Source organism: Taudactylus pleione, unplaced genomic scaffold (genome assembly GCF_031769625.1).
Source record: "Taudactylus pleione unplaced genomic scaffold, aTauple2 ptg000080l, whole genome shotgun sequence".
NCBI lineage: Eukaryota > Metazoa > Chordata > Amphibia > Anura > Myobatrachidae > Taudactylus > Taudactylus pleione.
In genome coordinates, this window is record NW_028284482.1 from 9,127,782 (window position 1) to 9,150,617 (window position 22,836).

The 22,836-nt window shown below is 48.1% G+C and overlaps 1 protein-coding gene across 5 annotated transcripts in view; it reads right to left on the reverse strand.

Moving 5' to 3' along the window:
- FAM234B (family with sequence similarity 234 member B) overlaps positions 1 to 22,836 on the reverse strand; it is an 83,013-nt gene that overhangs the window by 41,185 nt on the left and 18,992 nt on the right. The gene's annotated exons all lie outside the window — the stretch shown is intronic.

A 22,836-nucleotide genomic window follows, 5' to 3' on the forward strand; every position in this document is an offset into this window, starting at 1 on the left:
TCCGACGGAGACCCTGCGGTAGGGTCTCGCTGCCGCAAGCCCTGGAGTGATTTTGGCTCTATCAGAGCCAAAATCACTCCCACTGACATCACTAGTGATGTCAGTGGGGCCGGCTTCAGACGGAAGGAGTTCCCATGGGAACGCCTCCGTCAGGCCGCCACGCCCCTGACACGCCCACCAAAGGGGGTGTGCTGTCAATCAACATCGACAGCACGCCCCCTTTGGTGCAAGACCCGGAGCGACAGCTTGGCTGTCGCAGTCCGGGTCTCGCGCTTGCGCACGACGGAGCTCCCTCCATCGTGCGCATGTGCATTGGCGCAACATCGACCCGTTTGCGAGCATCCTTTGCTCGTGAACGGGTCTGAATGACCCCCTATATATGTGCCAAAATTGCTATTAAATACATACACAAAAGACTATATAGAACTTACATATTGGTTATCCAGACACTGTATGTAAATTCTATACTGTGACAGTAAAATAGTACCTTTTACACAGACTTAAAATCCCAGGTTGATGTACATGAACGCGCATCAACCCAGGATTTTGGTTGGTGTAAACGGATTAACCCGGGTACAGTGACCCGGGGATCCGACCCGGCTGGATTGCAGGGTTGAGCACGGGTCATTCCAGTGTCATCCTGCAGCGTAAAAGGTGCAACCCAGGTCACGATGACCTGGATCGCGACGCATACCGCCCGATTGTCCGGCTTCAGTGGTGCTTGGAGATTACATCATCTCCAAGCGTCCACTGCCGGGCTAACCAGAACGGAGCAGCGCACCCCACCTGCCCTTCGTGCCTCCGGACCGCTTCGGAGTAAGGTAAGGGGGTCGCGGAGGGGGAGGGAGGGTAAGAAGCGCTGCTCACCTGCGCCAGAGAGCCGGGTCAATGCCGACCCGGGCTGCGCTGCAGTGTAAAAGGGGCTCTGTCACGGGTCTGATCTGGGTTGGAAACGTGTTCCAAATCCAGGATCAGACCTGGGACTTTGGTGTAAAAGGGTTATAGGAGGAGTGCGTTCATGGAATTGGTGGCACTTTTATGGTCTAGTACAACTAGCCACAGAGTTTTATTAAAACAGAAATGCAAATATTTCTAACTTTATATATAATTTCCCCATGAATAGATATGTTTGGCACCACAGGTTTCCCTTATTAGTTTGCAAGGCTGCTCCTTCCACTATGCAATTCTTAGTCAATAACGATTTCATACGGTACTTTGCAACAACTATCTCCCAGAATCATGACCATCACATGCAGTTCTACCCTTAGGGACACAACCACGAGTGAAGAAGTCACTCTTCTTCTTTCGCTGTGAGCAGTCGATTAACTATTTGGATGCAGATTGTTCTATTTCCACCCACTTCACACTGGAGGACATCCCGGATGAGCAAGAGTTGAAGATTGAATATAATAAAAGTTCAGATCCAATTCAAACACACCTTAAAAAAGATCACTATTGGTTATCATACATAGGGTACAGCTAGTTATTGTATGTTAGGCACTGTTGGTATAATCTTAAACTAATGCTGCTACCTGCTGGTATACTAAGAAAGGCCAGTCATTCCCAAACGGTGCGCAACGGCTCCCGGGCGCCAGGGTGCTGCCGCCGTGATGGCCAGTGGCCTAAAAATGCCGGCCAGTATAGATTTTGTGTTTAATACTTTTTTTTTTTGCATGGGTGGGAGAGCGGATGGCAGTGAGGAGTAGAATGGAGCTGCTTGTGGGGGGGTGTTGGTTGCGATGAGCGAGGGGAGAGTTGTCACTGTAAAGTAGCAGGCTGTGAATCCTGAGGCTGCCTGTTGCTAAATGGGGTCCTACAGGAGCGATGCTGCAGAACGGCGCTGGTGATCACAACTAAGACCCGTATTCAATTAGTTTGGCCTCGGTGAAAAAGTTCTGCCTGCCTGATGTTTTCGCCGCCTTCGCGTGTTTTGGAGGAGAAAACTTTTCGCGCGCGCTCCCGATTTACTCCGTATTCAATTACCAAACTGGCGAAAATGGGGCCCGGCGAAAGTGAAACAGGTGAAAAGTGCAGGATGAATTGGGGGAATCACTCTGTACCCCAGAAAAAGATGGGCTAACTTTGGATGGTAGTTTAGTATTAGCCCTAATTGAACTAGTTAGGGTACTTAAGAATTAGACAAAAATATTAAAGAAAAAGGTGCACTGGTGTTAAACCAATAAATACCCTGACTTCAATGCGGCAGAGAGAATGTGAAGCGCCGTGTAGAATTCAGTAAAAAAAAAAATGTTAATACGTAATATTCCTAGAGTGGCACAATAATGTTCTCAACCAATTGGGATAATGTGACAGAGTGTGATTATACAAACTGTATCAATACATAGAAACCTCTATAGACATATAGACAACATAAAAAGTATCAGAATAATAGGTTCCTATAGGATCATTCAGAATATTAGTCACTGATAAGGCCCACTATCAATATAGCAATCTTCAGGATTTGAGCCAATATGATCCTATAAGGTGGTTTCTTTAAAAAAAATTAAAAATAAAATAATGGATAAAAAGTTATTAATGTTGTACTTTTGAGCATATGCTCAAAAGTACAGCATTAATAACTTTGTATCCATTATTTTATTCTGTTATTATTCTGATACTTTTTAAGGCAGAAGACTATGCTCCTCTTGACGAACTGTTCGGTTTGCTGGAGAATGAGGAATCCCTTAATTCATACATTCCCATTTTTGTTGTTAATACTAATTCTACAGAAAAATCAAAATCCAAATGCAAAAACAGGTCACAGTTCTATCCCCTTCAATACAAAAGCCCCCCTATTGAAACTTTCTATCAAAAAACCCTGAAGGATTTTGAAACACTTTGCACTAAAGTAAAGATAAATCAGAAATATACTCATAATCTAACCAATCAGGAAAGAAAAGCACTTAAGGAATTACAAAAAGACACTCTTATCACAATAAAACCAGCCAACAAGGGTGGTGGTATTGTGATACAAAATACAAGTGACTATGTCCTGGAAACACATAGACAATTGTCAGATACCAAATTCTATATGGTGTTAGAGAAAGACCCCACAAAACAATATCAAAGTGATTTATTTACACTTTTGAGATCTGCACTTTCTGAGGAAATAACTAAAGATGAATTTAATTTTTTATTTCCACCTCACACTCCCACCTTCTGTCACCTTCAGAAAATTCACAAGTCACTTCACCATCCACCAGGGCGTCCAATTATTTCGGGTATTAATTCTCTCACTGCGAACCTCTCTCACTACATAAATCTCCACCTTCAAGCCTACGCTGTTGCACTGAAATCTCACATCAAGGACACCACACATTTTCTTCAAAAGATTTCTGAAATTGAATGGAGGGAGGATTACTGTTTCATCACATGCGACGTATCCTCCCTCTATATTAACATCCCCCATCATCAGGGACTTACAGCTGTGGAAGAGACCATGAACAGTTTCAGTGGAACAGTGTGATTTTATCATTTAATCGATTCACTATATCCTCACACACAATTATTTTTTATTTGATCACTATTTTTACCTTCAGCGCCTTGGCACGTCAATGGGGACCAGGTTCGCTCCTAGTTATGCGAATATTTATATGGGCGCCTTCGAAAATCAATACATCTGGGATGGACCATTTGGCGCGAACCTGGTTCTATATGCTCGATATATAGATGATTTGTTTTTTATTTGGAAGGGGGATTTTTCAGATGTTTCTTCCTTTATTGAACACTTTAATCACAATTAATTTAACCTTCACGAGCACAGTACACTCTCAGACCATTAATTTTTTAGATATCACATTAAAAATTGTGGACGATAGAATTGTGACCTGTACCTATCAAAAAGATGTTGACTGTAACAATTATTTATGCTATACCAGCATTCACCAGAAAAGCTGGTTAAATAATATTCCGAGAGGACAATGGCGACGATTGAGACGTAACTGCTCCCACATCGAAGAGTTTGGTAAACAGGCTAATGTTATGATGGGATGCTTCAGGGACAAATCATACCCTGAGGAGCTGTTAAATACGGCTCTCCGGGATACACTGTCCTGGAGAGATCTAACTTGCTCCAAGTGGACAAACTGAAAGATGGAAGGGGAAAAAGGGAAACATTTGATAACTCAATCATCTTTGTAACTAAACAAAATAGCCTAGCTCATAAAATGAAAAGGATCGTTCATGATAATTTCTCTATTCTTAAACTGGACCCTATCCTTAAAAATGAACTGAAAAACCTGTTGTTATTTTTAGAAAAGCTGACAATCTTCAAAAGAAATTAGTCTCCAGTCACTTTAAACCGGAAAAAGTCACGAACGACCTTTTGCTGCATACATTCTTAACAACATCAAAGCCATCAGGGTGTCTACATGTGATACACCTAGCATGGTTACATTTGAAACACATTACCCACAGACAGAAGATTTTTGTGTCTAGCCATTCAGGACTACAGTTTCATACCAAAACCTTCCTTAATTGCGAAACCGACTTTGTCATCTATGTACTTACCTATCCCTGTAAGAAACAATATGTGGGCAGAACGATTAGGAAATTTAAAATTCGCTTTTCAGAACACCGCAGGAATATTTTGAAAGAGATGATGAAACATACTGTGTCCAGACATTTCTTTCAAGTACACTCCTCTGATCCTACACTACTTCAGGGTACTGTGATTGAACGAGTGCTATCTACACAAAGAGGGGGTGATCGTTATCGCAGATTGTGCGCTAGAGAAGCTTTCAGGATCCACTCCCTCCAGACCCTATTCCCTGATGGATTAAATGAGAATGTAGAATTGGAGTTCTAATTCATCTTGGAACCCCAATCACTCCATTTGGATAACTTATACTTTCCTTCCTTTAGGCTTTCTCCCTTCCCCTTCCCTCCCCATCTCTGACCTTGTGTATTGATATGAGATTATCTCTTACATATGACTCCCTCCTACTTATGTCCCTCTCTCTATCATTTTCCATTATTGTATGTTCACCTATTATTAGGTGATAAAAAGAAAAAAAATATATAATAAATTATATATAAATATATTTATATCTGTTCAATATTATTTGGTTTATTATTTGCTAGTCAGTATTTATTATACCATTATATTATTATACTACTAGTTATATAAATTAATAAATAATCAGTGAATAACTACATTTGTTTAATTATATATATATATATATATATATATATATATATAAATAATATGGTGACAGACTGTAATCTCATGCACATCAGTTCAAACAGTTAGTATTATATATTTCTATATATTTGTCTGCATAATACTTTTTCCTGTATAATGAATTCTATGTATTAGATTTTATGTAACCTCATGCACATCAGTTCAAACCGTTATTATTATATTTTTATATATTTACATATATTACTTTTTTTCTGTACAATGAATTCTATGTATTAGATTTTATACGGCTCTCTGTGGGCAAATAACAAACTGATTAAAATCAATATGCCAGAGTATAGCTGAAATTTCTATGAGAGGAAGCAATGTGCTCGTTTAGGACTTAATGACTTAATCATGCGACAGGTGAGAGCACTTAGGAACACACTTGGAGAAATAGGTGGTACTATATATTCCCCATTTTTCACACAAGCAGAACACTTTGCCTTCTGAGGAAACGGGAGCTTGCCTCTTACCAGGAGAAACGCGTCAAGGATCCACCCCATGCTGCACTAAGATTACCCACCGCTCACTGCAGATTCACGTCGGCCACAGATCAACCCACATCTCCAAGCATCTGTGAGCCGTTTCTCTCCGTCACCGACACACAGCCGAGTGTCCGGTGTCTTGCGGGACAGAGAGCATCAGACCATAGGGGAGTGTGTACTGGACTGGTAGCAGAGGTGTCTAAGCCACCTGATGGATTGTTTCCATACAGCAGAGATACGACCCACTCCCACCTGAACGCTATCATACATACCGGCTAATTTATCTACAACTCTCTGGAGAGGCATACAATGGACATCTTGCTGGGAAAATCAATCCCTCCACTGACATCCCATTTCCGCAAGTATTACTTTCCAGTAACCAGTACTGCTTACTTTAACACTTTCCAATACAACAACATTTATGGTCCATTAGCAACTTTTGGAAACATTCAGATTTCGATTTCTACTCAACAATATTGCCACAATACATCGTGGATTGCTATATGCTCAAAAGTACAGCATTAATAACTTTTTATCCGTTATTTTATTTAAACATTTTTTTTAAATAAACCACCTTATAGGATCATATTGGCTCAAATCCTGCAGATTGCTATATTAATAGTGTGCCTTATCAGTGACTTATATTCTGAATGATCCTATAGGAACTTATTATTCTGATACTTTTATGTTGTCTATGTGTCTATAGAGGTTTCTATGTATTAATACAGTTTGTATAATCACACTCTGTCACATTATCCCAATTGGTTGAGAACATTATTGTGCCACTATAGGAATATTATGTATTAATAATATTTTTTTTTACTGAATTCTACACGGCGCTTCACATTTTCCTTTTTCCAGGGTACTTAAGTGGTGGTAATTGCTTGCTATTAGCGTCTTGTTAAAAGTGGTGAAGAATGGTATAAAGCAGTGCTTTTTGGAGAAAATAAGTAGTCCCATCAAATTTGGGGTGCTTGAAAATGTATGCAGTCAGGAAGCCGGCGGACCTAATCCCGACAGCCGGCTTCCTGACTGCTTCATCCCGGTGAGGGTTAAATGACAGGCATCTAAATCTAGACGCCTGTCATTTTACCGACGTCGGGAGACCGGCGCTCGACATCCCGATGGAAGGGATGCCGGGCGCGGACAGCCCGCTTTAGGTTTAGGGCTCCCGGGGGGGACTTAAGAGTTAGGCACCCCTCCAGGAGGTTAGGTTTAGGGGAAGGCGGGGTTAGGGTTAGGCACCCCAGGGGGAGGACAGAGTTAGGCACTCCCCCGAAGGACTTCGGTTTAGGCGGCGGGGAAGGGGGGGGGGATTTTAGGGTTAGGCATCCCTAAGGGAGGGTAAGGGTTAGAATAGGTTAGACAATACTTACCTTGGCCGATCAGGATTTCCTCCTCTGCCGGGATGCCGCTGTCGGGATTCCAACCGCCGGACATGGGTCCAGCGGTAAATCATACAGATTCCCTTGAAAATAGGTGTTAGCATATTTTTGTATGTCTCTAAAGTGAAATTTTAGAAAAAAGTGAAATTCCTCCGTCATACAAGCACCTGCAATCCCCAAAACACTTGGCCCTTTCTTAGAGCACGCCCAGAAGCTTATTTTGCTAGTGTTTGAACTTGTCCCGCCACTTTTTTAATTTCCACCGCAAATTTCAAAAGGTGTTTTTTGGGGTGTTCCGGGAATTTTTTTTTCTTTTTTTGGGTGACTTGTCTTTTGGCAGGGGGGGGATCTGTGGTGGTTCCCCAACATCTGCACCCCAAAATATAGATTTTGCTCTTTTTTTCTCCAGCCATTCAGTGGAGAAAAAGTTTTGCCTATTTCAGTGCATTGACTTTTCGCTTAGGCGAAAACTGACTGGAATTGAATGCGGAGATAAATTTTCAGGTGACATTTTTGCCAAAAAACAGGCAAACACTGCTTGTCGATCCTAATTGAACACGGCCCTTAAAGTTGGTAGGGTTAAGTAAGGAGGGGGGGGGGTTGACATGGAGGAAGCACATCGAGAGACATGGGGGGGCGCATTTTTTTCTTTCTATTCTTTATAGAAAGAGTTCAGGAGAGTAGACAGACTGAGCATGTAAGCATATATATAAAAGCAATAGCCTCATCAATTAGCTGCATTTTCAAATACATAATATATTTCATATATACAGTACAGTATATAATATGATGTGTGTGTGTGTATATATATACATATACACACACACACACACATATATATACATACACACACACACACACACACACACACACACACACGAAATCAAAACCTTCAAACAGAATCAATAGAAAACAGGGTACAAGGGAGTAGGCAGGGGGGAGGTGGAAGTGTAAGGGAGGGTGGAACAGGAGTACTTGAGAAATCAAAACATCATGAGGATTCATAGACAATATTATAGAGACAAAGAAAAATACTTATCCAGTGTAACAGAGCAAGGAAGGGTGAGGCGGGGAGTATAGCTCTCCCCTTTGCGCATGGGTCCAACGGAGGAAGTATAGGGGTCAAGAGTGAGGGTTACCCTCGCATGAGAACCATGGAGCCCACACTTGGGTGAACAGATGGCTCCTATAATGGAGACAGTAAGGGATATTCTCCATTGCCGCAATACGCCAAATTTGCGATTTTATGGCGGGTGAGGGTTTTTCCAATTGTGAGCTATTCATTTCTTGGCAGCTACTAGAATATTGGACAGTAACTTCTGGGAGCGCTTAGAAAGATTGGGAGGAGGGTAGCATATTAGAAGAATCCATGGGTCCCGTGGGGTCAGAGCTTCAAATAACTTGTTTATAAGGGTATGGACCAAGGTACAGAAAGTACTAAGGACTGAGCAAGTCCAACAGGTATGGGTAAGAGTACCTCAGAGGCCACAATTTTTCCAGCAGAGGGGAGAGGCGGAATGAAGAGAGTGAGAGTCTCACCGGGGTATAGTACCAGCGGTAATATAATTTGTAATATGTTTCCTTAAGCTGTGTGGAAATGGAGGATTTGGAAATAGCCTGTCTCATGTCATCCCAAGCCTCCTCGTTCGGTGGAGGGCCAAGGTCCGCCTCCCAAGAAGATTTGTGTGGGTTATGAGTGGGAAGAGCAGTATCAATGAGGAAACCATACATTTGGGAAATCATTCCCTTGGACATGGGGTGAAACCTGCAGAGACGTGGGCGAGAGTACATAGAAGTGAATCTTGTCACACAGATTGTAGAAAGTGCCGTATTGGAAGGGGCTGAGGGGTTGGGTAGGAGCTATTGACTGTAGATCTGAGAAGGAAAGCCAAAGCCTGTCTGCGCTAAAATCCACAGGAAACTTGAGGGTCAGATGTGTTCACAGTGTCATGCAGGTCGTTTATAGGCCCGATGGAAAACAGGGATTGCTCCATATGGGTGTAAGGGGAGATATAGGAGAGGTGTTGGAGAACTTAATGGAGTATAGATTCCACAGATGTAGTAGAAATTAGGAGGGGGAGGAGTAGTAGGAGGGAGCCTGGAGGAAGGGGGGGTGGTGCCTCTTTTGCAAGCCCCACAGAGAGGACAGATCCGGGAGGTTAATAAAGCTGGCTTCAATGTCAAGCCAGGATGTTGTTCCAGAAGGAGAATAGGAGGATGCAATTTGGGAGAAGTGGGTAGCCAAGAGAGCTTAAAATCTGGAAGACTCCTACCGACCCCCGGAAATATGGTTTTTAAGGATGGCGGAGGATAACCTGGGGGGTTTGCCATTCCAAATAAAGCTGGTAATGCTCTTCTGGATTCTATGGAGGAGAGAGTGGAGAAAGGCTATAGGGGGTGTCTAGAATAGATAAAGCCATTAAAAGGAAGAATATTCATTTTGACAGAGATGATTCTACCCAGCCACGAAATTATAAGTTTAAGGATAAGCAGGGAAATAGGTCTGTAGCTAGCACAAACACTGCGGTCTTTGCCCTCTTTAGGTATTACAATGATTCAGGCCTCAAGCATTTCCGCAGGAAAGGTCCCTCCCCGCAAAGCTTTATTGAAAAGAGTGCAGGTAGGGATCTAGGTGACCTCCAAATTTCTTCTAGTATGCTGCAGTAAAGCCATCAGGCCCGGAAGATTTACCAGATATCTGCTCTAGGCTTCTATTTCTTCCTCCAAGATCTCCTTGCTCAAGTCAGCCAGCGTCTCCTGGGACAACTGAGGGAGTATAGCGGCAGCAAGGAAATTTTGGATTGCTGTATCAGTACATGGGGTAGAGGAAGGTTAGGAGGCAGATTGTAAGTTATATAATCCGCTACAGTAGTTTTGAAATTCAGAGTGAATGGTGGCAGGGTCATGGAGAAGGGGACTCCTAGAGTTTGTGATCATCAGGATATTCCTATGGGTTCACACTGAACGAAGCCTAGAGGCCAGGATTTTGTCTGCCTTATCGCCCTTTTCGTAAAATGTCTGGCTGAGCCATTTGAGGCATTTAGCGGTATGTCGGGAGAACAGAAGGGCAAGAGAGCGCCGGACAGTAAGGAGCTCTTTCATGAGAGAGGGATCAGGGGATTGCTTATGCTGGGCCCCCAGCTGTTGGAGTTTAATAGAGAGAGCATTAGTATGGGTTAGAAAATCTCTTTTGATTTTTGAGGCCATGCTAATCAGGTGCCCCCTCAGCACAGCCTTATAAGCCACTAAGCAGACCTTGGCAGGATGGCGATTTCTGAGGCTTACATTCATGAGGGCCTGTCTGTACCATCCTCTCTTAAAGCTCACTCTACTCGGTCTGTGGATCCTTCATGGGCAGCTCGCTGTGGTGCCTCTGCAGTTCAGCTGTGCAAGGCAGCCATGTGGTCTTCTGTCCATACCTTTGTGAGGTATTATGCATTTGATACCTTCGCCTCTCAGGATGCTTCCTTCGGGCGGCGGATTCTCCTTCCAGCACAGGAGCATCCCTACCCTTAAAGGATACTGCTTTGGGACATCCCCAAGGTATCCTGTGGATACCCTATGGACCCGGATGTAGAAAATAAGAGAAATGGTAAGAACTTACCCTTGTTATCTCTATTTCGAAGTCCATAGGGTTCCACAGCTAATGCGAGCGGCCAGGATGATGGTCGTGATGGTCAAGACCATCGCGACCATCGGGCTTGCGACGAGACCCTTGTGGTAGAGTCTCGTGGCCACAAGCCCCAGAGAGCTTTCGGCTCAAACAGAGCCGAAAGCTCTCCCACTGACATCACTTGTGATGTCAGTGGGGCCACCCCCAAACGGTAGGCGTCCTCATGGGAACGCCTCCGTCTGGGCAGCCGCCCCCCCGGCCCGCCCACCAAAGGGGGCGTGCTGTCACTCAACATCGACAGCACGCCCCCTTTGGTGCGAGATCCGGAGCGACGGATTGCCAGTCGCTATCTGGGTCTCACGTATGCGCACGACGGAGCCGGCTCAGTTGTGCACATGCGCTCTGGGCCACCATCGACCCGGTTGCAAGCGCTCATCGCTTGCAACCGGGTCTGAACCAGGCCCCCAGTTTGCAATCCAAAAGGGGCTCCCCCTGCTCAGGTGAGTAGTCTGCAGCCACCAGGCTAATGACAGATGTACCTCCGGTGACAGAACCATTGTCTGTGTCTTGATCCGATGGGGAAACCCATTCCATCTAGAGAGGATCAACTTCTGCAGAGGTCTGGAGTGAAACTGGGCAAATTCCACCATGTCGAACATCGATACCATGGATCCCAGTAACCTCATCGCCGAGTGAATAGACACCCGGCGACTCTGCAGGCAACTGCATACTTTTGCCTGTATGCAGAGATCTTTTCCTCCATCACAAAGATCCTCTGATGTTGGGAGTCCAACAGGGCTCTGAGATGGAGCATCCTCTGTGATGGCACCAGGGACGACTTCTTCCAGTTTTTCAGCTAGCCGTGAGCCTGCAACACAGCGACTGTCAATTGCAGGTGGCGCTGAAGAATCTCTGGAGACTGTGCCAACAGCAGAAGGTCGTCCAGATAGGGCAACAAGCGGACGCCCTGCATCCGCAGGTGGGCTGCCATGACTATGGTAAACACTCGAGGCGCTGTGGCCAGACCCAAGGGCAGTGCCTGAAATTGGAAGTGTTGGTCTCTTACTGCAAACCTGAGGCAACGCTGGTGTGCTAGGACAATGGGAATATGCAGGTAAGCATCCTGAATATCTAGCGACGCCATAAAATCCCCAGGCTCCATCGCCAAAATGATGGAACGCAGGGTCTCCATCCTGAACAGAGGAACCCTCAAGAATTTGTTGAGTGATTTGAGGTTGAGAATGACCCATTGGGTTTCTGTACCAGAAAAAGATTGGACTAATACCCCAATCCTCTTTGGGACAATGGGACCGGCACTATAATTCCAGCCTGGAGCATAGAGTGGAGTACCTTCCGGAATTCCCGGGCCTTGTTTTGGTTTGACTGAAGGGCCGTGGTGAAAAACCAGCTGGGAGGCCTCCGCCGGAATGAGAGGGCGTACCCCTGAGAGACCACTTCTCTTACCCAAGGGTCCACTGTTGTGAAACACCAGAACTGGGCGAACTGAAGAAGCCGGTCTCCCACTTTGGGGTCCCCCAAGGGGAGGCCCGTCCCATCAGGCTGAAAGCTTATCGACCGACTTGGGAGTAGGACATCTTGTACTCCAGGCCTGCTTCTTTGGCTTGGCAGATTTCTTGGCCCCTGCCTACCTAGGAAAGGACTGCACTTTGGACTTACCCTGGGCCCTATAGTGCTGAAAGGATGAAGCACCAGACCCTGATGGGACTGTTGCCGATGGCAGATACGCAGACAGCTGCTGCCAGAGTGGCCACAATTTTGTCCAGATCAGGGCCAAGCAGGACCTGTCCATTAAAATATAGAAAAAATTACTGCGCTCTAATATTAATGTTGGGACATAGGAACAACACAAACCATATGTTTATACCAATAAAGAAATTGAATTGCCTATAACAAACACAATGTCGGTTAAAATGTATCAAACACAAGCAGATGATGCAAATTGGAGACCAATTAACATATGGACTCCACTAATAGCTCATGTTACATAAATAAATAAAAACATGAAAATATATAAAACATACACATGTTCACAGAGGAGGAAACAAACAAAGGAGTTGATCAGGCTCCAATAATTTAATCTCCAATATACCTGTATAAAATCAGTCCCAGATAGATAACTAGAGACACCTCGTACATGTGGTACACTGTAGCTGAAGAGGAAAATCAAGTTCACTGATTAGTGTAACAGAGCTGTATGTGACTCCCTTCACAGACAAATTATTATTCATTTATTTTTTACTGTGAGGCAATGAACACCCTGCACCGCAAGGGCTTTAGCAGAAAAAATATGAGATATGGTAAGAACTTACCTTTGTTATCTCTATTTCTACGAAGTCCATAGGGTTCCACAGGATACCTTGGGGTATAGGTGATGACGTCAGGCATCAGGCACCATAGAGTTAAGTTTTCAGCCTCCCAGGATGCATCAGGGTCCCCTCCTATACCCCGGCCCCGAGCCAAGGCATCTCAGTTACGTACCAAGCCATAGGCCGGGGGAGAAGGAAGAGAGAAAAAAGATCTGGACACACACACACACACACACACACACACACACGAATCACATTCTCACCAGAGGGAGACAGAAAAACATGTGACCAGAGTAAAGCCCATCTGCAGCACAGGTGCGACAGGGCGGGAGTCCTGTGGAACCCTATGGACTTCGCAGAAATAGAGATAACAAAAGGTAAGTTCTTACCATATCTCATATTTTCTACATCAGGGTCCATAGGGTATCCACAGGATACCTTGGGGATGTCCCAAAGCAGTATCCTTCAAGGGTGGGGATGCTCCTGTGCTGAAAGGAGAATCCGCCACCCGAAGGAAGCATCCTGAGGCAAAATGTGTCAAACGCGTAATACCTCACAAAGGTATGGACAGAGGACCACGTGGCAGCCTTGCAGATCTGGACTGCAGAGGCACCACGTCGAGCTGCCCACGAAGGACCCACAGACCTACTGGAATGAGCCCTCACAGAGGATGGAACCGGAAGGCCTTCATGAAGATAAGCTTCTGAAATTGCCATACGAATCCAACCTGCCAAAGTTTGCTTTGAAGCAGGCCAACCCTTTTTACGGAAGCCATAGAGGACAAACAAGGCGTCAGATTTCCTAAATGAGGAAGTCCGGTCAACATAAATCCTTAAGGCCCGCACAACGACCAAAGTGGCCTCACCCACTGAAAGGTCAGGTGAGTTAAAAGCTGGCACAACGATTTCCTCGATGACATGGAAACGTGAAACAACTTTGGGAAGAAATTCAGGACAAGTGGCAGCACTGCCCTGTTCCCATGAAAAATCAGGAAAGGGGGGTCTACAGGATAGAGCCCCTAAGTCAGAAACATGTCTGGCCGAAGCGATGGCCAGAAAGAAAATTGTTTTAGCTGTCAGCCATTTAAGGTCCACTGAGCCCAGTGGTTCAAACGGCGGTCCCTGGAGAGCCCTCAGGACCACAGCTAAATCCCAAGGCGCCACCGGTGGAACAAATGGCGGCTGAATTCGAAGAACACCTTGCATAAAGGTGCGCATATCAGGGATTGTAGCAATCCTACAATGGAACCAGACGGACAGGGCAGACACCTGCACCGTCAGAGAAGCAAGGCGAAGCCCATGATCTAGTCCCGCCTGTAGGAAAGCTAACACTCTAGACAGACGGAACTCCCGAGGTGCATAACCTCTCGGCCGACACCACTGGAAGAACGTATGCCACACACGATGGTATATTCTTGCAGAAGAAGGCTTCCGAGCTCTTAGCATAGTTCGTACTACAGAGCTGGAAAACCACCTGGACCTTAACATGGCCGTCTCAACAGCCACGCCGTCAAAGACAGCCGAGTCAGGTCCGGGTGAAGACAAGGACCCTGTGACAGTAGGTCCTGTCGTAGCGGCAACCGCAGAGGACTGTCCACGGACAGAACCTGAAGGTCTGAGAACCGGTGCCGCCTGGGCCACGCGGGAGCTATCAACAGGAGCGTCCCTCCTTCCTGTTTGAATTTCTGGATTACCCGTGGAAGAAGGGAAACCGGAGAAAACAGGTATGCGAACCGGAACGTCCACCAGACGGACAGAGCATCCACCAGAGACGCCTCTTCGTCTCTTGTGTGAGACCCGTACACCGGCAACTTGTTGTTGTGCCGTTACGCCATGAGGTCGATCTCTGGAAGACCCCACCTGTCCACCAGAAGTTGAAAGACGTCCTGGTGCAGAGACCACTCCCCCGAATGAACGTCCTGGCGACTGAGAAAGACCGCCTCCCAGTTGAGAACTCCCGGGATGAATACTGCCGATATGGCCGAGAGATTGCGCTCCGCCCAGACCAGGATGCGGGACACCTCTACGAGTGCCGCCCGACTTCAGGTTCCTCCTTGCCGATTTATGTAGGCCACGGTGGTGGCATTGTCCGACTGGACCTGTACGGGGTGCCCTTGGAGAACCCGCTGTGCCTGCTGGAGAGCATTGAAAACGGCGCGGAGTTCCAAGATGTTTATCGGAAGCTCCTTTTCCGCCTGAGTCCATCTGCCCTGGAACAAGTGTGGACCCGTGACCACTCCCCAGCCCCGAACAACAAGGGTCGTCCGTTTTGGGTGGCGAACTGGGTCCTATTGACAACGGACGACCCTTGTTGAGATGGGTCGTCTGCAACCACCAGGCAAGGGACAGGCGAACCTCCGGAGTGAGCACCATCGTCTGGGACTTTAGACTCTGAGGCAGTCCATTGCATTTGGACAGGATCAATTGCTGCAGAGGTCTGGAGTGAAACTGGGTATATTCCACCATGTCGAATACTGACACCATGGAGCCCAGTAACCTCATCGCCGAGTGTAGAGACACACGGCGACACTGCAGACAACTGCGCACCCTCAACTGCAAGGTAGAGATCTTTTCTCCCGTCACAAAGATCTGCTGCTGACTGGAGTCCAATAAGGCTCCGAGGTGCAGAATCCTCTGAGACGGGATCAGGGTGGACTTTTGCCAGTTTATCAACTAGCCGTGCCATTGCAGTACTGCAATCGTCAGATCCAAGCGTAGAAGGAGCTCTGGAGACCCTGCTACCAACAAAAGGTCGTCTAGGTACGGCAACATGCGGACTCCCTGCAGCCGCAGGAATGCCGCCATGACCGCCATAACCTTGGTAAACACAGTGGTGCTGTCGCCAGGCCAAAAGGTAATGCCCGGAACTGAAAGTGATCGTTGCGGATTGCAAACCTGAGGAACTGTTGGTGACGCAAAAGAATAGGGACATGCAAGTAAGCGTCCTGTATGTCCAACGACACCATGTAAACCCCAGGTTCCAGCGCCAGAATGGTGGACCGTAGGGTCTCCACCCGAAACCGCGGCACCCGCAAGGACCTGTTGAGGGCCTTGAGGTTGAGAATCGGATGGTACGACCCATTGGGTTTCTGCACCAAAAATAGATTAGAATAGAAATCCTGGCCTCTCTGGGAGAATGGAACAGGCACTATAACTCCAGCCTGGAGCATAGTGTGCAAAACCTTTACGTAGTTCCATGGCTTTGTTCCCGTCTGATGGAAGACCCGTGGTGAAGAATTGGGATGGGGGCCTGTGCCGAAAGGAGAGGGCATACCCGTGAGAAACCACCTCGTGAACCCAATTGTCTGTCGTGGTTACCGACCAACACTGGACGAACTGCGCAGGCGGCCTCCCACTTCGGGATCCCCCAAAGGGAGGCCCGGACCGTCAGGCCGCAGGCTTGTCATCAGACTTAGGGGCCGGACGTCTGGTACTCCAGGCCTGTTTCCTGGACTTGGCCGATTTCTTGGGGCCAGCCTGTCGGGGAAAAGACTGTGCTTTAGGCCTGCCCTGGGCACTGTAAGGTCGAAAGGACGACGTACCCAAACTAGAAGGGACCGCAGCCGACGGGAGACATGCAGATTTGGCTGCCGCCAGCGTGGCTAAAATTTTGTCCAGATCCGGACCAAATAGGACTTCTCCATTAAAAGGCAAAGCTTCTAAGCCCTTTTTAGAATCAGCGTCCGCCTTCCAAGATCGCAACCATAAGGTGCGACGCGCAGCAATAGCTGCTGAAGAAATCCGATATGTGAGGATACTGATATCCAAGGCCGCTTCATTGATGTAAGTGGCCGAATCCCGATTGCCTACCAACTCGGCCTGTTCAGCCGAACAGTCGGAATCCAAAGATGCCTCCAAACTATCAGCCCAGCGCTCCACAGCTCTGGCTACCCAACATACGGCCATAGCCGGTCTGGATGCCCCCCCCCCGCAAGGGAATAAATGGACTTTAGGCAGATCTCCACCTTGCGGCCCGTAGCATCCTTCAAGGAGGACATGGGTAATGTGGCACTTCGGACTAGGCGTGTCACATGAGAATCCACCTGTGGAGGGGATTCCCACTTAGAAAAATAATTTTACGCAAACGGATAAGCCACCGCTAAGCGCCTCTGAGGCTGATACAGTTTACCAGGGTTTCCACGCCTCCTCTAAATGGTCTACTAACTGACCCGAAAGAGGAAACACTGTGGCGTCACCCTTAATATCCTTAAAAAAGGCATATTTGGACTTGGACACCGGAGGATCGTCATCCTCAATAACTAAAGCTGTGCGGACCGCCCGAATAAGGCCAGGAATATAAACCTTGGACTTAGCGTCCGACTCTTTAGTACGGAGAGGTTCTTGGTCAGATAGATCCAGAATCTCCCCATCATCGGACGTCACGTCGTCATCCTCATAAGGAGCAGACGCCACCGGCCGCTTATGTGGCCGCAACACAGACTCCCCTTGTAACATGTCCGACAAATGCTGTACAGAACTTGTCAGTGAATTAACCCACGCAGGCTCCTGAGAGACCTGGGGAGGGGAAATAGGTAGACTGTGGGGTACCATCAGTTGTCTCGGGAACCCTGCATGGGTGACGACACCACTGACTGCTGGGACAATCCCATCTGGGAAAACTCAGGTGGAGGAGCTAACTGGCCCACTAGGGTTGTAAGCGCCTTAGTGAAACAAGCCCATGGAGGTTCCTGTACCGGAGCCGTGACAGTAATTGGCCGTGCCAATAAATAACACTGCCAACATAGCCCCTCCGCGTTACCCTCCCCCTCCGCTATAGGTACATTGCATTTAGTACACATAAGCTGGAGAGGAAAATCACTCTCAGACATGATGGAAAGTATTTGACCCCTCTCACTGATACTTATTGGTATAGTGGGAGAAACACCCTGCAATCACCGCACCGCAAGGGCTTTAGCAGAGTAAGAGCAGGGACAGTAGAAAATGAAAGTACAGGCAGCAGCGCTAGCAGTAGTCACATACAATGCAGAAAATCAATTCCCTGCACTATCAGCGCTGATTTCAACTACACAGACACAGAGTATGGTAGGACACAGCGCTGCATACACTGACCTGTAATCGGAGGAGAGGTATGCAGGGGGGACCCAGACCACGGTGCCGCACTCAGCTTCCAGCAGCGTTCACCACACTACAAAGATGGCCACCAAGGAGCAGAGAGGGGGCCGGCCTGGAGGAGGAGCGCTGCCACAAGACCAATCGGCAGCTGTGCAGAGATGACAGTGTGCAGCAGGGGAGACGCCGGCTGTTAACAGGGAAGGCGCGCTCCCCTGGCATGCAATTAACCCCCGGGACGCCGTAGCGCTTGCCGCTCAGCCGCGGCCCGCTGTCCCTGGGGTAGAGTGTAAGCGCAGGCTGTTTGCCTGGCTCCACGTGCAGCCAGTCCCCAGGGAGCCCCCTGCCTGGGGACTTCTGGAGCGTGTGCTCAGCGGGGACCCACCGCGGGACCCCACTGCTTACCTGTCCCCCTTGGATCTGGCCACGGTCCGAAGCATCTGGGGTCACCGCTAGCCGTGACCCCAGATACTTACCAGCATCCCCGGATCAGTACCGGCGTTCTGGTACCGGTGGGGTGAAGGGGAGACCGCATGGACGTCAGTACTGACTGTCCATGCTGTACTCCCAGATGTGCAGCCACAGCTGCCGAATTTTGAAGAAAACTTCAGGGGCTTTAAGCCCCCCTCTAGACATGTGCTCCGACTCAGAGCCGGGCACCAACGAAACTGAGATGCCTTGGCTTGGGGGCGGGGTATAGGAGGGGACCCTGATGCATCCTGGGAGGCTGAAAACTTAACTCTATGGTGCCCGATGCCTGACGTGATCACCTATACCCCAAGGTATCCTGTGGATACCCTATGGACCCTGATGTAGAAAGAACAGGGATAGTAAAATGGATGACAGTTTCAGAAGTGAAAGTACAGGCAGACAGCGCTAGCATTAAGTCACATACAATGCAGAAAACAAGCCCTGCCCTTTTAGCACTGTGATCAACTACTCAGACACAGAGCCTGGTAGGAAACAGCGCTGCATACTCTGACTTTATAGGAGGAGAGGTATGCGGGGGGACCCGGACCACTAAGCCACCTTCCAGCATCCAGCAGCGTTTGTCACTTCCTAAAAAAAGAAAATGGGCGCCGAGGAGCACAGAGGAGGCGGGCCCAGGGAGGAGCGCTGACACAACCCGCCAAACCGCTGTGGAGAGGCACTGTGCAGCGGGGGAGGCGCAGGCTGTGAACTGGGAAGGTGCGCTCCCCTGGCATGCATTTAACCCCAGGGACGCTGCAGCCGGTCCGCTCTGCTGCAGCCTGCTGTCCCTGGGGCCTGTGGAAGCGCAGGTTAGTACCTGGCTCCACTCGCAGCTAGTCCCCAGGGAGCCCCCTGCCTGGGGACTCAGGACTGTGTATTCCAGCGGGCACCTCCGCTTACCTGTCCCCTTGGATCCGGCCATAGTCGGGGCGGTCCAGGGTCACTGCTAGCAGTGACCCCAGACACCCACCGGCATCCCCAGATCGGTACCGGCGTTCTGGTCCGGCGGGGTGAAGGAGCGGCTGCATGGATGTCTATACAGACTGTCCATGCTGTACTGCTCTAGTGTGCAGCCACAGCTGCCTTTAAAAATCTTCAGGGGCTATTAACAGCCCCACTCTGTAGAAAGTGATCCGACTCCTGGCCGGGCACCGACGAAACTGGTTGCCTTGGCTAGGGGGTGGGGTATATGAGAGGGACCCCAGTGCATCCTGGGAGGCTGAAAATTAACTCTGTGGTGCCCGATGCCTGACGTCATCACCAATACCCCAAGGTACCCTGTGGATACCCTATGGACCCTGATGTAGAAATAATCCGTAAGGAGCGTGTTAAGTCGTGTGACCACGTCCTGGTTGTGGAGGAGAGGGTCCAGTGATCGCGGTGAGCGAAAAAATTTGTGGGTCCCGGGGACCCCTCACTTTAAAAAATTGGGGTCCTATTCCTCTTTTTCTGGGTCCCATCACATTATATTGATACAATGCTGGGGGAAGATAGCAATTGGGGTATAGGGGGTTAAGGGTAAGCAGTAGTTGGGGTACAGCTGGAGATAGAGGCAGGGAGAAGTGGGGGGTAAGGACAGGCAATGCTGGGGGCAGGGAGGAGGTATGTGCAGACAGAAGTTGGGAAAGTGATGGTGGGCAAGGATAGAGCTAGGGGCAGACAGTGCTAAGGGTAGGAGGGTAAGGGAAGAAATCATCTGGGACAGCATTGGAGCAAGGAGTGGGTTAGGGCCAGGCAGTACTGGGGACAGTGCTTTAGGGGTAGGGAGGAGGTAGATAGCAGCTAGGACAGTACTGGGGTGCAAGGATTACTTTAGGGGCAGGCACTATGGGGGTAGGGAGGGGGCAAGGGTAGATAGCAGCTGGGCAGGACTGAGGGGCAAGGATGGGGTTAGGTTAGGAGTAGGGAAGGGGTAACGGTAGATAGATGGATAGATAGTACAGGCAGTACTGGGAGTAGGCTCTAAGGCACTGCAGGCACAGGGGACACACACTACTGCAGGGGAGACACATCTACACATACAGGGTCATAGCCTTAAGCCTAACCATCTCTCCTGGCATAGATGCAATGCAGGGGAGTGTAGGCAGGCAGACAGACCAGACCACACATCATGGGGCAGTGACAGAGAGCAGCGCTTACCTTTGCGGAGGAGGGTGGCTGCACAGTACTGGGTGAGTCGGGACAGTCTCTGCGGACGGAATCAACGCGTCCTGTGGAGGATGCAGAGGCACCGCAGGAGACCGACCTGAGCTGTAGGAAAGAGACCAGCAGATCGACGCGCTGCGCTGGCGGGCTCAGAGCGGGGGAGGAAGACAACGCAGGCTGCAATTGGCTAAAGAGACAAAGCCAGTGATTGGCTGGAGGTGCTGCTGCTGTTTCTCCCGGGGAGTGGGCGGAGCCTGGCTGTCCTGGTGTCTGGTCGGAGTTGCCTGGAGATTGGGTGAGTTGCAGGGACTAGATGTAGATCAGGAAACGCTGCTGGCGGCTATTGGTTGTGAGGACGCCGCCGCCGGCGATTGACTGCAAATAGCGCGTCCTGCGGGACCCACTTGGTTTTAAAAATTGGGTCCCTAACAGCCTGTAGCGCGTAAATACGCACTATAGCGCGTATTTTGCGAACCCTGGGGTCAATCATACGCCACGTCATTGGACGCGGGCAGTCTGTGATACCCAAAAGGTCAGTTGAGATAGGTGCGTGGTCAGACCAAGTCAAGGCATAGACCTGAGCATTCGTGAGGCAGAGGGCTAGGATGTGGCTGAGCAAAGTCATATCTATGCAGGAGTAGGAGTTATGTACTTGGGAAGAAAAAAAAAAGAAGTAACCCAGAGTTAGGGGTTTCCAGATCCGCCAGGAGTCGTAGAGAAGTTGGGATTTCATGAGATAAAGGAGAGCTTTGGAACTGCGGAGATCCGCCCTGCTGGAGTTGGTAGCCCCCGAGGTAGATCTATTCAATGTGTGGTTAAGGACCACATTAAAATCCCCTGACAAAATTAGAGGGCCCTGCTGTTTACGGGATAGGAGAGTATCTGATTTGGTAAAAAAAAAAAAAAAAAAAGGCATGTTGGTTTTGGTTAGGAGGATATATTTTAGCAATAGTACACAAATTGTTGTTGAGAGAGTCTATGAGTATAAGAAAATTACCCTCTCTAGTACGGTGGGAGTGAAATCAAAAGTAAGGTGTCGGGCTATAAGGATAGCAATGCCCCGTTTCTTTTGTTTAGTTAGCATCACAGGCGTGATAGATAGTAGGATAGGCCTTAGGACCTGATTCAGACCCACTCGCTAGATGCGTTCGCTCGCTCGATGCGTATGCAAATTTAGCAAGGCAGGCGATCGCACGGCAAGGCATTAGCACGCACACTATGTCTCGGCGTGCGATCGCTTTGTGTATACAGATGCCCATCATCCAGTCTTAAGACGCTCACTTGCACACATCATCTCCAGGAAGTGTATGCAACCATCAATAACATAGAGTACCATCGGATGCGATCGCAGCACTTGTGTTTGACCATACCCTGCTGCAAGCACTTCAGTGTAAAATACAGCCAGGTGACGTGTACTATTTCGCTGCCTCTTAATTATGCACGCCTCTGAAACGGCGTTGACGCTCAGGCACGCCTGCGTTCGCATCTCCACTCCCCCGTTTATAATGGCCAGTCTGTCACCACCAACAAGCGGCTACTCTTGTTACTCATTCAGCCGGGCTGTCTATGCGCAGCATGCAAACGCTTCCCGATCTCTCGCAGAGATTCGCGCACTGAGGTGTACGCATGCGCACAATGCGAAACAACCGCAGCTATGAGCAAACGCACCCTAACGAGCGGGTCTGAATCAGGTCCTTAGTCCGCAACTCTAGGTGGAGGTCTCGTTTCTATATATTTTTTTTTTTTTAGATACTTATTACGTTATTTTGAGTCAGCTACTTAAAAAAACCGGGACTGCTCGGTAACTATTTTGGTGTAGGGGTGCCTTGAAAAAAAATGATGGAGACCCTAAAGGTGCCTCGAACAGAGAGTTTGTGAAACACTGAGATAGGCAATAATGGATATCATATGCTGATCATGTTGCGGTTATATGCTGGTCTATGTTAAGTATGACGCTATAGTAGTATGTTGTGCAATCCATAATTGATTTAATAGGAAAAAAAGAAAAAAAAACAGACACACACCCACTACTTTGACAAAAATATTTCTATTAATCACACTATTTTCCACTTATATATGTATGTACATAGGCTGTAATGCCACAATTTAACAAGTTCTATATATATATGCGCTTCTCAACTGCAGCTCCTCTGCATTAA